We start from the raw sequence: 17,137 nt of genomic DNA on the forward strand, positions 1-17,137 counted from the left end.
CAGCCATGAATACTCCAACCCGGTTGGGCAGATCAAAGGGGTCTGGAATACTGTCGCCATCGGAACAGCTCCCAATCCGGCCATCTTGTAGCTGATAAAGAGATTCAGTTTCTCCGGTCAAAGATTCGTTACCGGAACAAATGACAGTCGCCCCGCGAAATCCCGATCCGTCCTCATGACTTCCTCCATGGATGACTCCCACGAAGGCACGCTTCATGGCCGGTTTAACCCGGGCGGATTGCGCACTCTGAGCCGTCTCGACGAGGTCGGTGCAGATGTCCGGCTCAGGGACCGGTTCACCGATCTTCCCAATGAAAACGTGAATGCTACCAAAGGGGACCCGGTACCCGTACTCAACTGAGCCGACCTCGGGGCCCCAGCCTGCATCGTCGATGTAGAGCCTGCCGCGACGACTCTTAGTCATCCGGCCTACAGCATAGCCCTCGAGTCCTTCAAAGCGGCCCTCCAAGAACCGAAACCATCGTGCGATAGCCCTACGGTGGGCGCCAACTGTCGTGGTTTTGTCACGGTAGATGTCCTAGAGAAAGGACTTAGTCGTGGAGCCATCGCTATGGGTTAGCTTGAAGGGGTTAAAGCGGACACAAGGACGCAAGAGAGTTTATACTACTTCGGCCCCTTCAATGAAGGTAAAAGCCTACTTCTAGGTGTGATGGAATTGATGGGTGTTTCGATGACTAGGGAGCGAATAAGCTTCGCCTATGTCTCGAGTCGTTGTCTCCCCTTGAACCGCCGCCGGGTCGTCCCCTTATATACATGGGTGACGCCTGCCGGTTCACAGAGTCCCAACACCGGTTCATACTCGTATCCGGGTTGGTCTCTCCTTGTTCCTAACTCATATTACAAGTATGTGCACAAAGCTGATGTACGGCTACAGCTTGTAAACCGACTACGGGCCCTGGGCCTTTATCTGCCTCTTTGGATTTTAACACCTTTGAACTACTGATGGAGTTAATCCGGCCCAGGTAGGTATGCCCAATTGTAATATCCCCAACAACTTGGCTTGTCATCGGGGTTGTGCATGATTTAAATATTTTGTGTGGTGAAGATAGAGCATAGCCAGATTATATGATTTTGTAGGGATAACTTTCTTTAGCCATGTTATTTTGAGAAGACATAATTGCTTTGTTAGTATGCTTGAAGTATTATTATTTTTATGTCAATATGAACTTTTGTCTTGAATCTTTCGGATCTGAATATTCATACCACAATTAAGAAGAATTACATTAAAATTATGCCAAGTAGCACTCCGCATGAAAAATTCTGTTTTTATCATTTACCTACTCGAGGACAAGCATGTGGGTTTATGATCAAGTCTATCTATGAATAATATATGAATCTTCTCTGAATTCTTTTATGTATGGTTGGTTATGTTTGCAAGTCTCTTCGAATTATCAGTTTGGTTTGGCCTACTAGATTGATCTTTCTTGCAATGGGAGAAGTGCTTAGCTCTGGGTTCAATCTTGCGGTGTCCTTTCCCAGTGACAGTAGGGGCAGCAAGGCACGTATTGTATTGTTGCCATCTAGGATAACAAGATGGGGTTTTCCTCATATTGCATGCGTTTATCCCTCTACATCATGTCATCTTGCTTAAGGCGTTACTTTGTTTTTAACTTAATACTCTAGAAGCATGCTGGATAGCGGTTGATGAGTGGAGTAATAGTAGTAGATGCAGGCAGGAGTCGGTCTACTTGTCTCGGACGTGATGCCTATATACATGATCATACCTAGATATTCTCGTAACTATGCTCAATTTTGTCAATTTCTCAACAGTAATTTGTCCACCCATCGTAGAATACTTATGCTCTCGAGAGAAGCCACTAGTGAAACCTGTGGGCCCCGGGTCTATCTTTATTATATTAATCTCCTACTACTTAGTTATTTCCTTTGCTATTTACTTTGCCTTTATTTTACTTTGCATCTTTATCACAAAGATACCAAAAATATTATCCTTATCATATCTATCAGATCTCACTCCCGTAAGTGGCCTTATAGGGATTGACAACCCCTATTTGCGTTGGTTGCGAGGATTTATTTGTTTTGTGCAGGTACGAGGGACTCGCGCGTAGCCTCCTTCTGGATTGATACCTTGCTTCTCAAAAACCGAGGGAAATACTTACGCTACTTTGCTGCATCATCCCTTCCTCTTCGGGGAACACCAACGCAGTGCTCAAGAGGTAGCACCCACCCTCATGGGCCCTTCGCAGCTCCACCGACCTACTTCTTCCTCCTATATGTATCCATATACCCCTAAAACATCCAGGAGCACCACGAAACCCTATTTCCACCGCCGCAACCTTCTGTACCCGTGAGATCCCATCTTGGGGCCTTTTTCGGAGCTCTGCCAGAGGGGGAATCGTTCACGGAAGGCTTCTACATCAACACCATAGCCTCTCCGATGATGTGTGAGTAGTTTACCACAGACCTTCGGGCCCATAGTTATTAGCTAGATGGCTTCTTCTCTCTCCTTGGATCTCAATACAAAGTTCTCCTTGATCTTCTTGGAGATCTATTCGATGTAATTCTTTTTGCGGTGTGTTTGTCGATATCCGATGAATTGTGGGTTTATGATCAAGATTATCTATGAACAATATTTGATTCTTCTCTGAAATCTTTTATGTATGATTTGTTATCTTTGCAAGTCTCTTCGAATTATCAGTTTGGTTTGGCCTACTAGATTGATCTTTCTTGCAATGGGAGAATTGCTTAGCTTTGGGTTCAATCTTGCGGTGTCCTTTCCCAGTGACAGCAGGGGCAACAAGGCACGTATTGTATTGTTGCCATCGAGGATAAAAAGATGGGGTTTATATCATATTGCTTGAGTTTATCCCTCTGCATCATGTCATCTTTCCTATTGCATCACTCTGTTCTTATGAACTTAATACTCTAGATGCGTGGTGGATAGAGGTCCATGTGTGGAGTAATAGTAGTAGATGCAGAATCATTTCGGTCTACTTGTCGCGGATGTGATGCCTATATACATGATCATGCCTAGATATTCTCATAATTATGCACTTTTCTATCAATTGCTCAACAATAATTTGTTCACCCACCGTAATACTTATGCTATCTTGAGAGAAGTCACTAGTGAAACCTATGGCCCCCCGGGTCTATCTTCCGTCATATAAGTTTGCAATCTATTTTACTTTGCAATCTTTACTTTCTATGTATATCATAAAAATACCAAAAATATTTATTTATCTTATCATCTCTATCAGATCTTGTCAGGACCGGTTTTCCAATAAAACATTTATTGAAAAACCGACTACTTTATCAGACCAGTATAGAAGAATCCTCCTTACTGGTAGACAAATCCTTGATACAGAAATCCAGAATACTAAATATTATACAAGGTTGAGCTGAGGCTGCTCAACAATTATTACAAGCATGTCGATATTATACATAAAGGCGGATATGACACAAAGGGTATGATGGCATAACTACTGACTCGTAATAAAAGTGGTGGTGGATATGTCACAGTGAAGTGGGCGACATGACTCCAAAATCTTACAGCTCATCAAGCGCCGGAGTGAGGCTCGATGATTTTATTAGGGTAGCGGAAGCGTATATAATACAAGTGACCAACTCCTGGATCGCACGGGACTGACTGGGACTCCTCTAGGCGTTGGACTCGCTATCGTACTCTTCATCCATAAGATCGCCTTCGTCAACATCTGGCCAAATCAACAAGCCAGGTGAGTACTTTGAATGTACTCGCAAGACAGTTTGGACATAAGATATAACAAATGCAAACATGATGCACATGAGCAGACTAGTAATGCAGACTCAGATAATAAATTTGCACTACATGTTAAATAAAAAGGAAGTCACGCGGTAGTCCTCCCGAAATCCCAAGAAAATATTTCAAGACCGATCGGGTGTCTGAAGTGACGCCTCGAAAGGTAAAATAACTTAGCATGCTGCAGTCGGGCGTCAGGGAGACACCACATAAAGGGCCTATATTGAAACGTAAATGACCGTATGTGCCACAGTCGGACGTGTAAGCGACATCTCGAAAAGGGCTTATAATGAAAGTAAATAACAAGGATGCCATAGTCGGACGTCTGAGCGATATCACATAAAGGGCTTATATCAAAAGTAAATAACAAGAATGCCACAGTCGGATGTCTAAGCGACATCACATAAAGGGCTTATATCAAAAGTAAATAACAAGAATGCCACAGTCGGATGTCTGAGCGACATCACATAAAGGGCTTATATCAAAAGTAAATAACAAGAATGCCACAGTCGGACGTCTAAGTGACATCACATAAAGGGCTTATATCAAAAGTGAATAACAAGAATGCCACAGTCGGACATCAGAGCGACATCACATAAAGGGCTTATATCTCATCATTTGAATTCAAGTAGCTCATGAAGGTAACATTATTCCACGGAATACTCGATACATGATAATAAACTGGTTAGTCCATCCACAGGAATAACATTCAGCCGGGTTTACCACTCTCAGTTTCATGCTTATTCTCCGGAGACTGTCACTGAGACTGACACTGAGACTGATACTGAGATTGACACTAATATGTTGATCAAAGTCCTTGACCATGGACATGGTTACTCGAATGGTTTTGACTCTGCAGAGTTTGTACTCTTTAACAACAGCCAACGGATTTCAGTAGTCACAAAGGACTAGTTCCGTTTACGGTATTTTAGGAGAAACACATCTAACCAGTACACACCCATTCCACATCCCGCTGCCAAGAATCACCCTAGGCAACGTTCAAGAAAAACTCTAAGACGGGGAGGCTACAACCTCGAATAACATGGGATCAAATCTATATCGCACGCTCTAAGGGGTGCCCCCTCTCGGTCCCAACCAGAAACACCCATGCCCCCTGACCGGATGACGGGCTTTAATCCAGGGCCATGGAACCCTCATCACGGCCCCTCTATTTGGTGTGTACAAGGAAAGAGGTTTGCAACTGACTAAACCGCATTCTTTGCAGAAGACATGTGGCGGCACGAAAAGGGGACGAACGGGGACAAGACTTGGTCCACGTTAATACTGGAGTTAAACGGTTGACATAAAACTGGCATGCTTCAACAATACCAGCTTGCAACCTATCATGCCACCACATGATCAGGTTATCTCGCCATCATATGAACACATCAAATTTTGAAGCTCACTTGCAGCTTGCTTTGCATGAAATATAACATTCACAAATGCATATATATACATGTCATGAGAAAACCACTCAAGCAATCATGAAAAACACTCATCGTATCAAAGGTTCAAAGATGCTTGCCTGGTTTAGAGTAGTCGGAGTCTAGCTCGGCGAAGTTTGCGGCTCCGTCACCTCCTTCGGTATCTACGTTATAAAAGAAATCGGATACTAACGTAAATACCATGCGTGCATAAAAATTGTTCCAAATATTTTTCAAATAAATATGATAAAAAACTAGATAGAAAAATAAGATGACAGAAAAAGAATCAGCTCCAAATCATCTTTTGTTTAAAAGTTATAAAGATTTTAGTCCAGGGACTAATCTATGATGAAATAGAAACTTTCTAGGGGCTAGTTTAGAAAAACAGAAAACGCTTCAGTTGGAATACGCCTTCCAGAGGGGAAAATGTATCCGGGCCGAAGGTGCCAACGGAAAACGATTCGAAGGGGGTGGGTGAGGCTGACGAGGGGGTCCCACCCATCAGGCTTGAAATTTAGAACAGAGTCCCACCGGCGCCCGAGGCTCGCGGTGGTCGCCGGCGTCGATCCACGGTGAGGTAGGGGGAGTGGAAGGTACCTACGGACTCACGGAGTTCTCCCGCATCTGTGGGTGGTGGAGTTGGTCGTCGGTGAGCACCATGTCGACGGCGGCCTCCACTCCGGTGGACGGTGGTTCGGTCGAGGATGATTCTCTCCGGAGAGAGCTGCAAACTCCAAATTGAAGCGCGGGTCAGGCAAGCGGGTTCACTAGGATGCTACTGGCACAGTTTGGGGGAGCAGGGGTGCACTCACTAGAGAGAATCTTGCCGGAGCCCGAAGCGGATCGAGGCGGCTGGAGTGGGGGAAGAAGGCCTCCTCGAGGTCCTCCTAGCGGCTGGACGCGGTTCTGGTGAGGTGGAGGAGTGGTGCTGGGTCGAAGGCGAGCTCGGGGCCTCCATTTATAGCCGGCCCAAGGCGGTTGCCGAGAACGGGATTTCTCCGGCGTGTAATTATGGCGAGGTGGTGGTCGAGCTGATGGCTTAGGTGACTGGGCAGCTGCGGATTGGTCCACTGGCTCCATTTAGCAGGTAAGCTTGATCGGATTTGGCCTGCTCCCGTGGCTTCGACGGAATGGAGCTGACGGGCTCGTCGACGGCAGAGAGCACGCTCTGCGCCTCTCAGGCCACAGCGACGGTTCTGCAGCATGCACAAAGAAGAGGATAGCCACGCGGAGGCTCCTGGTGGTGTGGGCGGTGCTAGACGGCGCCGTACTGCAGGGATGGCCCCTGCTGGCCGCCACGGGTGGTTCTGCCACCGCGAGAGGCGCCGGGGTTGACGTGACACATCGCCACTGACGCTCGCGACCGGCCAAACAACCGTGCGGTGCACCGGATAAGGAGGGGGGACAGGGAGCAAGAGGGCAGGGCGAGTACTAGCGAGACTGACGCCAAGCTCTGAAGAAAACGATACCGACGACTGAAACTTAACACTGAAACTCTAAATTTGAACAAGAACAGTGCACACCAGCTGTTCGACAAAATTTTTGGCGCACGTGGAAATTTTTTCTTGAGATGAAACTTGGTGGGATGGCCTCTTGATGCATCCAGAGACTGCATGTATTTTCTCAGAATTTTTGGAAAAGGAAAAGAATGAATTTCACCAAAAATGGCAAATATGGTCCAAACTTGCAGCAAGTAAATTTTGAAAATTTTGAATTGTGGAGCAGCAGATCTTGATGGATCTAGGTTGAGGGTACTAAGGAGTAGCTAGGGTAAATTACTTGGGCTTAGAAACTTAAGGGATCTGGTACCTCCTTTGTAAATCCCAGGAGTCCAAAATAAATTACAGAAAAATGTTTGAGGATAAAATAAATAGAAATAAAACCTAAAAGAGGTTGAAACTTGCTGGAATTGGATGCTTCGCTTGACCCAAAGTAGGGAGGTGGGTTTTGGAAGAAAGTTTTCTACATAGGCCATGTCAAGAGAGTACTTTTAAATAGGGAAGGATAAAGTCCAAAATTATAGGAATTCTTTTTAAAAAGAAAATTTGTAAAACCACCCAAACGTATTTGTGTTGAGCCAACACAAGATGAAAATCCTCAAGACCAAAATCAAGGTTGGGAAGAACACATAAAATATTTGTCTTAAAAGAAATTTTTTGACAAGGAGAGTCTTTTAGATTTTTTTAAATAACCTCCTTCCAATTAATTAAAAAAATTGATAAAAACCAAATCAAAATTTTTGGAGTGTTACAGATCTCACTTAAGTGACTGTGAAGGGATCGGCAACCCCTTTATCGCGTTGGTTGCGAGGTTCTTATTTATTTGTGTAGGTGCGAGGTGACTTGCGTGTAGTCTCCTAATGGATTGATACCTTGGTTCTCAAAAACTGAGGGAAATACTTATGCTACTTTGCTGCATCACCCTTTCCTCTTCAAGGGAAAACCAATGTAGTGCTCAAGAGGTAGGAAGAAGGATTTCTAGCACCATTGCCGGGGAGATCTACGCACAAGTCAAGACATACCAAGTATCCATCAAAAACTCTTATCCCTCGCATTACATTATTTGCCTTTTGCCTCTCGTTTTCCTCTTCCCCACTTCACCCTTGCCGTTTTATTCACCCTTCTTCTGTTTGTCTTTTCGTTTGCTTTGATGTCTTACATGGCTCATTTGCTCGTTTGGTTGGAATAGTTGTTTATTTATTGCTAAACAGAGAACCTAAGATCTATGGATCCTCATCCGCTTGATAATATTTTTAAGAGATCCAATTATGATGAACCAATTGCTAGTGAGTTTTGTGCACTAGATTATCTTTCTGAAGTTTTGTTGGGAATTCGTGAATCTGAGAATTGTGATGACATACTTTATGGAGTGATTCACGATGGATCTTTGAATAGAAAGCATGATTGCAATGATGATAGTATAAATTCTATTAATGTCAATTGTGCTTATAATATGCAAAACCCTAAGCTTGGGGATGCTAGTTTTGCTATGTCTACTACTTGTTGCAATGATCATGATTGGGGTGATTCTTCTTATGATCTTGAAAATTTATTTAAGCCCCATGATGAATATGAGATTGATAATAGTATTTGAAATATTATTGAAAGTGGGTTTGGAAGAGTGTCAACTTTAGATCCCACATATTTGGAGAATGATCAATCTTATGAAGTTTTTGATAAAAGTGGGTTTGGAGAGGTCATGACTTTAGTTAATGCTAATCCCACTATTTTGGAAGAGTGTCAACTTTGCATGCATGTGGATCGTGTTGAAAATATTTTATGTGATAGCTATTTTGTTGAATTTGGTTATGATCCCACATGTAATTATTATGAGAGAGGAAAATATAGTTGTAGAAATTTTCATGTTACTAAATTACCTCTCGTTATGTTGAGATTGCTATTGTTTCTTTCCGCTTCCTTGTATATGCTAGTTTTTGCTTGCCTTGATAATTTGTTTGCCTATAAGATGTCTATGCATAGGAATTATGTTAGACTTAGATTTGTTTGTCACATGTTTTATGATGCTCTCTTTGTGCTTCAAAACTTGTCTTTCATGTGAGCATTGTTGACATCTTATGCCTAGCTAAAAGGCTTTAAAGAAAAGCGCTTATTGGGAGGCAACCTAATATTTTTCCTTGCTGTTATTCAATGAATAATTCATATAGCCTCTGTTATGGTTGTGTTTTTATGTTTAATTAGTGTTTGTGCCAAGTAGAACCTTTGGGAAGACTTGGGGAAAGTCTTTGCGATCTTGCTGTAAAAACAGAAACTTTAGCGCTCACGAGATTTGCTTTCATTTTTTACTGGAGAGTGCGATTAGACTGATTCTTTTTGAATATGATTAATAGATAAATTCCTCACGTCCATAAATTTATTTCAGAATTTTGGGGTTATATAAGTATTCGAAACCTACAGATTACTACAGACTGTTCTGTTTTTGACAGATTCTGTTTTTCGTGTGTTGTTTGCTTATTTTGATGAATCTATGACTAGTATGGGAGGGTATGAACCATAGAGAAGTTGGAATACAGTAGGTTTAACACTAATATAAATAAAGAATGAGTTCATTACAGTACCTTAAGTAGTGGTTTGTTTTCTTATACTAACGGAGCTCATGAGATTTTCTGTTGAGTTTTGTGTTGTGAAGTTTTCAAGTTTTGGGTAAAGATTTGATGGATTATGGAATAAAGAGTGGCAATAGCCTAAGATTGGGGATGACCAAGGCTCCCCAAGGTAAAATTCAAGTACAACCAAAAGCCTAATCTTGGGGATGCCCTGGAAGGCATCCTCTCTTTCGTCTTCGTCCATCGGTATCTTCACTTGAGGCTATATTTTTATTCACCACATGATATGTGTTGTGCTTGGAGCGTATTGTATGATTTGAGTCTTTGATTTTTAGTTCCCCACAATCATCCTTGCTGTACACACCTTTTGGGAGAGACACGCATGAATCGTAATTTATTAGAATACTCTATGTGCTTCACTTATTTTTTTGAGCTAGATAATTTTGCTTTAGTGCTTCACTTATATATTTTAGAGCACGGTGGTGGTTTTATTTTATAAAATTATTGATCTCTCATGCTTCACTTATATCATGGTAATCTACTTTGGTTATGAAATTAGTCCTAATATGATATGCATCCAAGATTGGTATAATAAAAACTTTCATAAAAAGGTGCATTGAATACTATGAGAAGTTTGATACTTCATAATTGTTTTGAGATATAAAGATGGTGACATTAGAGTTGTGCTAGTTGGGTAGTTGTGAATTTGAGAAATACTTGTGTTGAAGTTTGCAAGTCCCGTAGCATGCACGTATGGTAACCGTTTTGTAACAAATTTGAAACATGAGGTGTTCTTTGATTGTGTTCCTTATGAGTGGCGCTCGGGGACGGCCGGTGGTCTTTTCCTACCAATCTATCACCCTAGGAGCATGCGCATAATGCTTGGTTTTTGACGACTTGTAGATTTTTGCAATAATTATGTGAGTTATTTATGACTAATGTTGAGTCCATGGATTATACGCACTCTCACCTTTCCATCATTGCTAGCCTCTTCGGTACCGTGCATTGCCCTTTCCCACCTTGAGAGTTGGTGCAAACTTCGCCGGTGCATCCAAACCCCGTGATATGATACGCTCTATCACACATAAACCTCCTTATATCTTCCTCAAAACAGCCACCATACCTACCTATTATGGCATTTCCATAGCCATTCCGAGATATATTGCCATGCAACTTTCCACGGTTTCATTTATTATGACACGCTTCATCATTGTCATATTGCCTTGCATGATCATGTACTTGAAATCGTATTTGTGGCAAAGACACCATGCGTAATTTATCATACATGTCCCTCTTGATTCATTGCCCTTCCCGATACACCGCCGGAGGCATTCATATAGAGTCATATTTTGTTCTAGTATAGAGTTGTAATAATTGAGTTGTAAATAAATAGAAGTGTGATGATCATCATTAACAGAGCATTGTCCCAAATAAAAAAAGGAGAAAGGCCATAAAAAAGAGAAGGCCCAAAAAAGAAAAAAAAGAAAAAAAAATGAGAGAAAAAGAGAGAAGGGGCAATGTTACTATCCTTTTACCACACTTGTGCTTCAAAGTAGCACCATGATCTTCATGATAGAGAGTCTCTTATGTTGTCACTTTCATATACTAGTGGGAATTTTACAATATAGAACTTGGCTTGTATATTCTAATGATGGGCTTCCTCAAAATGCCCTAGGTCTTCATGAGCAAGCGAGTTGGATGCACACCCACTTAGTTCTTTTTGTTGAGCTTTCATACACTTATAGCTATAGTGCATCCGTTGCATGGCAATCCCTACTCACTCACATTGATATCTATTGATGGGCATCTCCATAGCCCGTTGATACGCCTAGTTGATGTGAGACTATCTTCCCATTTTTGTCTTCTCCACAACCACCATTCTATTCCAGCTATAGTGCTATGTCCATGGCTCACGCTCATATATTGCGTGAAGATTGAAAAAGTTTGAGAACATCAAAAGTATGAAACAATTGCTTGGCTTGTCATCGGGGTTGTGCATGATTTAAATATTTTGTGTGGTGAAGATAGAGCATAGCCAGACTATATGATTTTGTAGGGATAACTTTCTTTGGCCATGTTATTTAGAGAAGACATGATTGCTTTATTAGTATGCTTGAAGTATCATTATTTTTATGTCAATGTTAAACTTTTGTCTTGAATCTTTTGAATCTGAATATTCATGCCACAATAAAGAAAATTACATTGAGAATTATGCTAGGTAGCATTCCACATCAAAAAATTTGTTTTTATCATTTACCTACTCGAGGACGAGCAGGAATTAAGTTTGGCTATGCTTGATACGTCTCCAACGTATCTATAATTTTTGATTGTTCCATGCTATTATATTATCTGTTTTGGATGTTTAATGGGCTTTATTATATACATTTACATTATTTTTTGGACTAACCTACTAACCCAAGGCCCAATGCAAATTTCTGTTTTTTTGCCTATTTTAGCATTTCACAGAAAAGGAATATCAAACGGAATTCAAATGGAATGAAACCTTCGGGAGAGTTAATTTTGGAACAAACGTGATCGAGGGTACTTGGAGTGGATGTCAAGAAAGAAGCGAGGAGGCCACGAGGCAGGGAGCCGCGCCTGCCCCCATGGGCGCGCCCCCACCCTCGTGGGCCCCTCGCAGCTCCACCGACCTACTTCTTCCTCCTATATATATCCATATACCCTGAAAACATCCAGGAGCACCACGAAACCCTATTTCCACCGCTACAACCTACTGTACCCGTGAGATCCCATCTTGGGGCCTTTTCGGAGCTCCGCTAGAGGGGGAATCGATCATGGAGGGCTTCTACATCAACACCATAGCCTCTTTGATGATGTGTGAGTAGTTTACCACAGACCTTCGGTTCCATAGTTATTAGCTAGATGGCTTCTTCTCTCGCTTTGGATCTCAATACAAAGTTCTCCTCGATCTTCTTGGAGATCTATTCGATGTAATTCTTTTTGTGGTGTGTTTGTCGAGATTCGATGAATTGTGGGTTTATGATCAATATTATCTATGAACAATATTTGATTCTTCTCTGAAATCTTTTATGTATGATTTGTTATCTTTGCAAGTCTCTTCGAATTATCAGTTTGGTTTGGCCTACTAGATTGATATTTCTTGCAATGGGAGAAGTGCTTAGCTTTGGGTTCAATCTTGCGGTGTCCTTTCCCAGTGACAACAGGGGCAGCAAGGCACGTATTGTATTTTTGCCATCGAGGATAAAAAGATGGGGTTTATATCATATTGCTTGAGTTTATCTCTCCACATCATGTCATCTTTCCTAATGCATTACTCTGTTCTTATGAACTTAATACTCTAGATGCATGCTGGATAGCGGTCAATGTGTGGAGTAATAGTAGTAGATGCAAAATCGTTTCAGTCTAATTGTCGCGGACGTGATGCCTATATACATGATCATGCCTAGATATTCTCATAATTATGCACTTTTCTATCAATTGCTTGACAGTAATTTGTTCACCCACCGTAATACTCATGCTATCTTGAGAGAAGCCACTAGTGAAACCTATGGCCCCCGGGTCTACCCTCCATCATATAAGTTTCCAATATATTTTACTTTGCAATCTTTACTTTCTATCTATATCATAAAAATACCAAAAATATTTATTTATCTTATCATCTTTATCAGATCTCACTCTTGTAACTGACCGTGAAGGGATTGACAGCCCCTTTATCGCATTGGTTGCGAGGTTCTTATTTTTTTTGTGTAGGTGCGAGGTTACTTGCGTGTAGTCTCCTACTGGATTGATACCTTGGTTCTCAAAAACGGAGGGAAATACTTATGCTACTTTGTTGCATCACCCTTTCCTCGTCAAGGGAAAACCAATGCCATGCTCAAGAGGTTGCAACCAACTCATCATTATAAGCATTCTTTTGGCAAAAAGTCATGAGCTTGTGTCCAAGAGAGAAACCCAACCCGTTTTTTGTATAGGAAAATCATCATTAAGCTCAGAAATCTTATCAATTAAAACATCGGTAGGAACCCTCTTTCTCAAATTTTTGTTATAAGAAACATGATCTACGGATCGTAGACGCATTATGTCCTCTTGATTAAAAATAATTCCCTCTATGGGAGGACGACCTCCATCTACTTTATAATGAGCGAAAAAATTTCTAGCTACTTTCATAATAAATCTAAATTCATGAGCTAGGAATATAGTGGTGGCGCACTTAACAGAAGAATGCTCAATATTAGAAAACTCTAAAAACATCCTTTGTATGGATGGATGCATGTGAACAAATTGTCTTTCAAGTTCAACACCAAGCAAAGATATAGCATCCGCAAGACTACTAGTTTTATGGAGGATAGATCCACCCATGGTGGGGAGTGCACCAGCACAAGTAAAGAAATCTTGAATGACCCCCTTTCTAATAATATTTCCGCTACCTATGTGGAATATGTTAGCGTGCAAGATGATAGTTTCTTCATGCGGACTAGAATTAGCAAAAGCATCAAAGTTTCCCCCATTGTTACTACTATTGTTTTTAGCGATAACCTCCCCACTTTCAGACATGGTGGCAACTTCCAAACGAGCAAATGAATAAGCAAAGAAGACGAACGGAAGAGGGGCGAAGAAAAGGAAAATCTTTTCGAAAATTGTTTTAGAAGTGGGGGAGAGGAAAACGAGAGGCAAATGGCAAATAATGTAATGCGAGGGATGAGAGTTTATGATGGGTACTTGGTATGTCTCGGCTTGGCATGGATCTCCCTGGCAACATCGCCGGAAATTGGCAAGTTGACGGGAGATCAATCTTGACTTGACTTGGCGTAAATCTCCCCGGCAATGGCGCCAGAAATTCTTCCTGCTACCTGTTGATCCTGCATTGGTTTTTCCCTTGAAGAGGAAAGGGTGATGCAGCAAAGTAGAGTCAGTATTTCCCTCAACTTTTGAGAACCAAGGTATCAATATAGTAGGAGAGAACGCAACAAGCCACCAAATACCTACACAAATAAACACCAACTTGCACCCAACGCGACAAAGGGTTGTCAATCCCTTCACGGTTATTCGCCAAGTGAGATCGGATAGAGATGGATAAATAGTAAAGTAATATTTTTGGTATTTTTGGTTTATGGAATGGAAAGTAAAAGATTGCAAAGTAAGGAAACAATGACAAAAATTCGCAAGTTGATGGGAAACTAATATGTTGTAAAATAGACCCGGGGCCATAGGTTTCACTAGTGGCTTCTCTCAAGAAAGGAATTATTACGGTGGGTTAACAAATTACTATCGAGCAATTGATAGAAAAGCGCAAAGTTATGACGATATCTAAGGCAATGATCATGGATATAGGCATCACGTCCATGTCAAGTAGACCGAAATGATTCTGCATCTACTAATATTACTCCACACATCGACCGACTCCTGCCTGCATCTAGAGTATTAAGTTTATAAGAACAGAGTAACGCATTAAGTAAGAAGACATGATGTAGCGGGATTAACTCAAGAAATATGATGAAAACCCCATCTTGTTATCCTCGATGGCAACAATACAAAACGTGCCTTGCTGCCCCTACTGTCACTGGGAAAGGACAACCCAAGATTGAACCCAAAGCTAAGCACTTCTCCCATTGCAAGAAAAACCAATCTAGTTGGTCAAACCAAACCGATAGTTCGAAGAGACTTGCAAATATATCAAAACATGCAGAATTCAGAGGAGATTCAAATAATATTCATAGATAAGCTGATCATAAATCCATAATTCATTGGATCTCGGCAAACACATCACAAAAGAGTATTACATCGAAAAGATCTTCAAGAACATCGAGGAGAGCATCGTATTGAGAATCAAAGAGAGAGAAAAAGCCATCTAGTTACTAGCTATGGACCTGTAGGTATGAGGTAAACTACTCACGCTTCATCAGAGAGGCAATGGTGTTGATGTAGAAGCCCTCCGTGATCGAACCCCCCTCCGGCAGGATGCCAGAAAAGGCCCCAAGATGGGATCTCACGGGTACAGAAGGCTGGGGCGGTGGAAAAGTGGTTTCATAGCTCCCCTCAAAGTTTTCAGGGTATAAGAGTATATATAGCACTACTGCAGGATGCTGCTAACGCGACACTACGATCAGAGACCCTTCGAGAAACTGTGTGCGATGCAATAATCACAAACAGTGGTGTATGAAAACTGTCAAAAAGGTGCAAATGTTTGTGATGGAGGATGCATTAAACATGGTTCAGATTTTAGTTGTGTGTGCGGTTCAGGCCACACGGTTAACCCGTTCGAACTGTTTGCGATGAGGGAGAACAACAGAAATGGGCAGCCATATCAATGTGTGTGCGATATGTTGGGGAACACAGTAATTTCAAAAAAAATTCCTACGCACACGCAGGATCATGGTGATGCATAGCAACGAGAGGGGAGAGTGTCGTCCACGTACCCTCGTAGACCGTTAAGCGGAAGCATTCTGACAACGCGATTGATGTAGTCGTACGTCTTCACGATCGACCGATCCTCAGTACCGAACGTACGACACCTCCGCGTTCAGCACACATTCATCTCGGTGACGTCCCTCGAAATCACGATCCAATAGAGCTCGGGGAATTGTTTCGTCAGCACGACGGCGTGGTGACGATGGTGATGAAGCTACCGTGACAGGGCTTCGCCTAAGCACCGCTACAATATGACCGAGGTGGATGATGGCGAAGGGGGGCACCACACACGGCTGGGAGAGATCTTTGTGATCAACTTGTGTATCTAGAGGTGCCCCTGCCCCTGTATATAAAGGAGCAAGGGGGAGGCCGTCCGGCCCTTGTTGGTGCGCCAGGAGGAGGAATCCTCCTAGTAGGAGTAGGATTCCCCTCTTTCCTACTCCTATTAGGAGGGGGAAAGGAAGGGAGAGAAAGAGAAGGAAAGGGGGGCGCCGCCCCCCTCTCCTAGTCCAATTCGAACCAGAGGGGAGGGGGCGCGCTGCCTGCCCTAGGCCGGCCCCTCTCTCTTTCCCTTATGGCCCAACAAGGCCCATTAGCCCTCGGGGTGTTCCGGTAACCCCTCCGGTACTCCGGTAAAACCCGGATTTTACCCGGAACACTTCCGATGTCCAAATGTAGGCTTCCAATATATCAATCTTCATGTATCGACCATTTCGAGACTCCTCGTCATGTCCGTGATCATATACGGGACTCCGAACTACCTTCGGTACATCAAAACATATAAACTCATAAAACCGATCGTCACAGAACTTTAAGCGTGCACACTCTACGGGTTCGAGAACTATGTAGACATGACCGAGACATCTCTCTGGCCAATAACCAATAGCGGAACCTGGATGCTCATAGTGGTTCCTACATATTCTACGAAGATCTTTATCGGTCAAACCGCAGAACACTATACATTGTTCTCTTTGTCATCGGTATGTTACTTGCCCGAGATTCGATCGTCGGTATCCCAATACCTAGTTCAATCTCATTACTGGAAAGTCTCTTTACTCGTTTTGTAATGTACTATCCCGCAACTAACTCTTTAGTTGCATTGCTTGCAAGGCTTATAGTGATGTGCATTACCGAGAGGGCCCAAAGATACCTCTCCGACAATCGGGGTGACAAATCATAATCTTGATCTATGCCAACTCAACAAGTACCATCGGAGACACCTGTAGAGCACCTTTATAATCACCCAGTTACGTTGTGACATTTGGTAGCACACAAAGTGTTCCTCCGGTATTCGGGAGTTGCACAATCTCATAGTCATAAGAACATGTATAAGTCATGAAGAAAGCAATAGCAACAAACTAAATGATCAAGTGCTAAGCTAACGGAATGGGTCAAGTCAATCACATCATTCTCCTCATGATGTGATCCCATTGATCAAATAACAACTCATGTCTATGGTTTGGAAAGTTAACCATCTTTGATCAATGAGCTAGTCAAGTAGAG

This window comes from Triticum dicoccoides, chromosome 1A (genome assembly GCF_002162155.2).
Source record: "Triticum dicoccoides isolate Atlit2015 ecotype Zavitan chromosome 1A, WEW_v2.0, whole genome shotgun sequence".
NCBI classification, from domain to species: Eukaryota; Viridiplantae; Streptophyta; class Magnoliopsida; order Poales; family Poaceae; genus Triticum; species Triticum dicoccoides.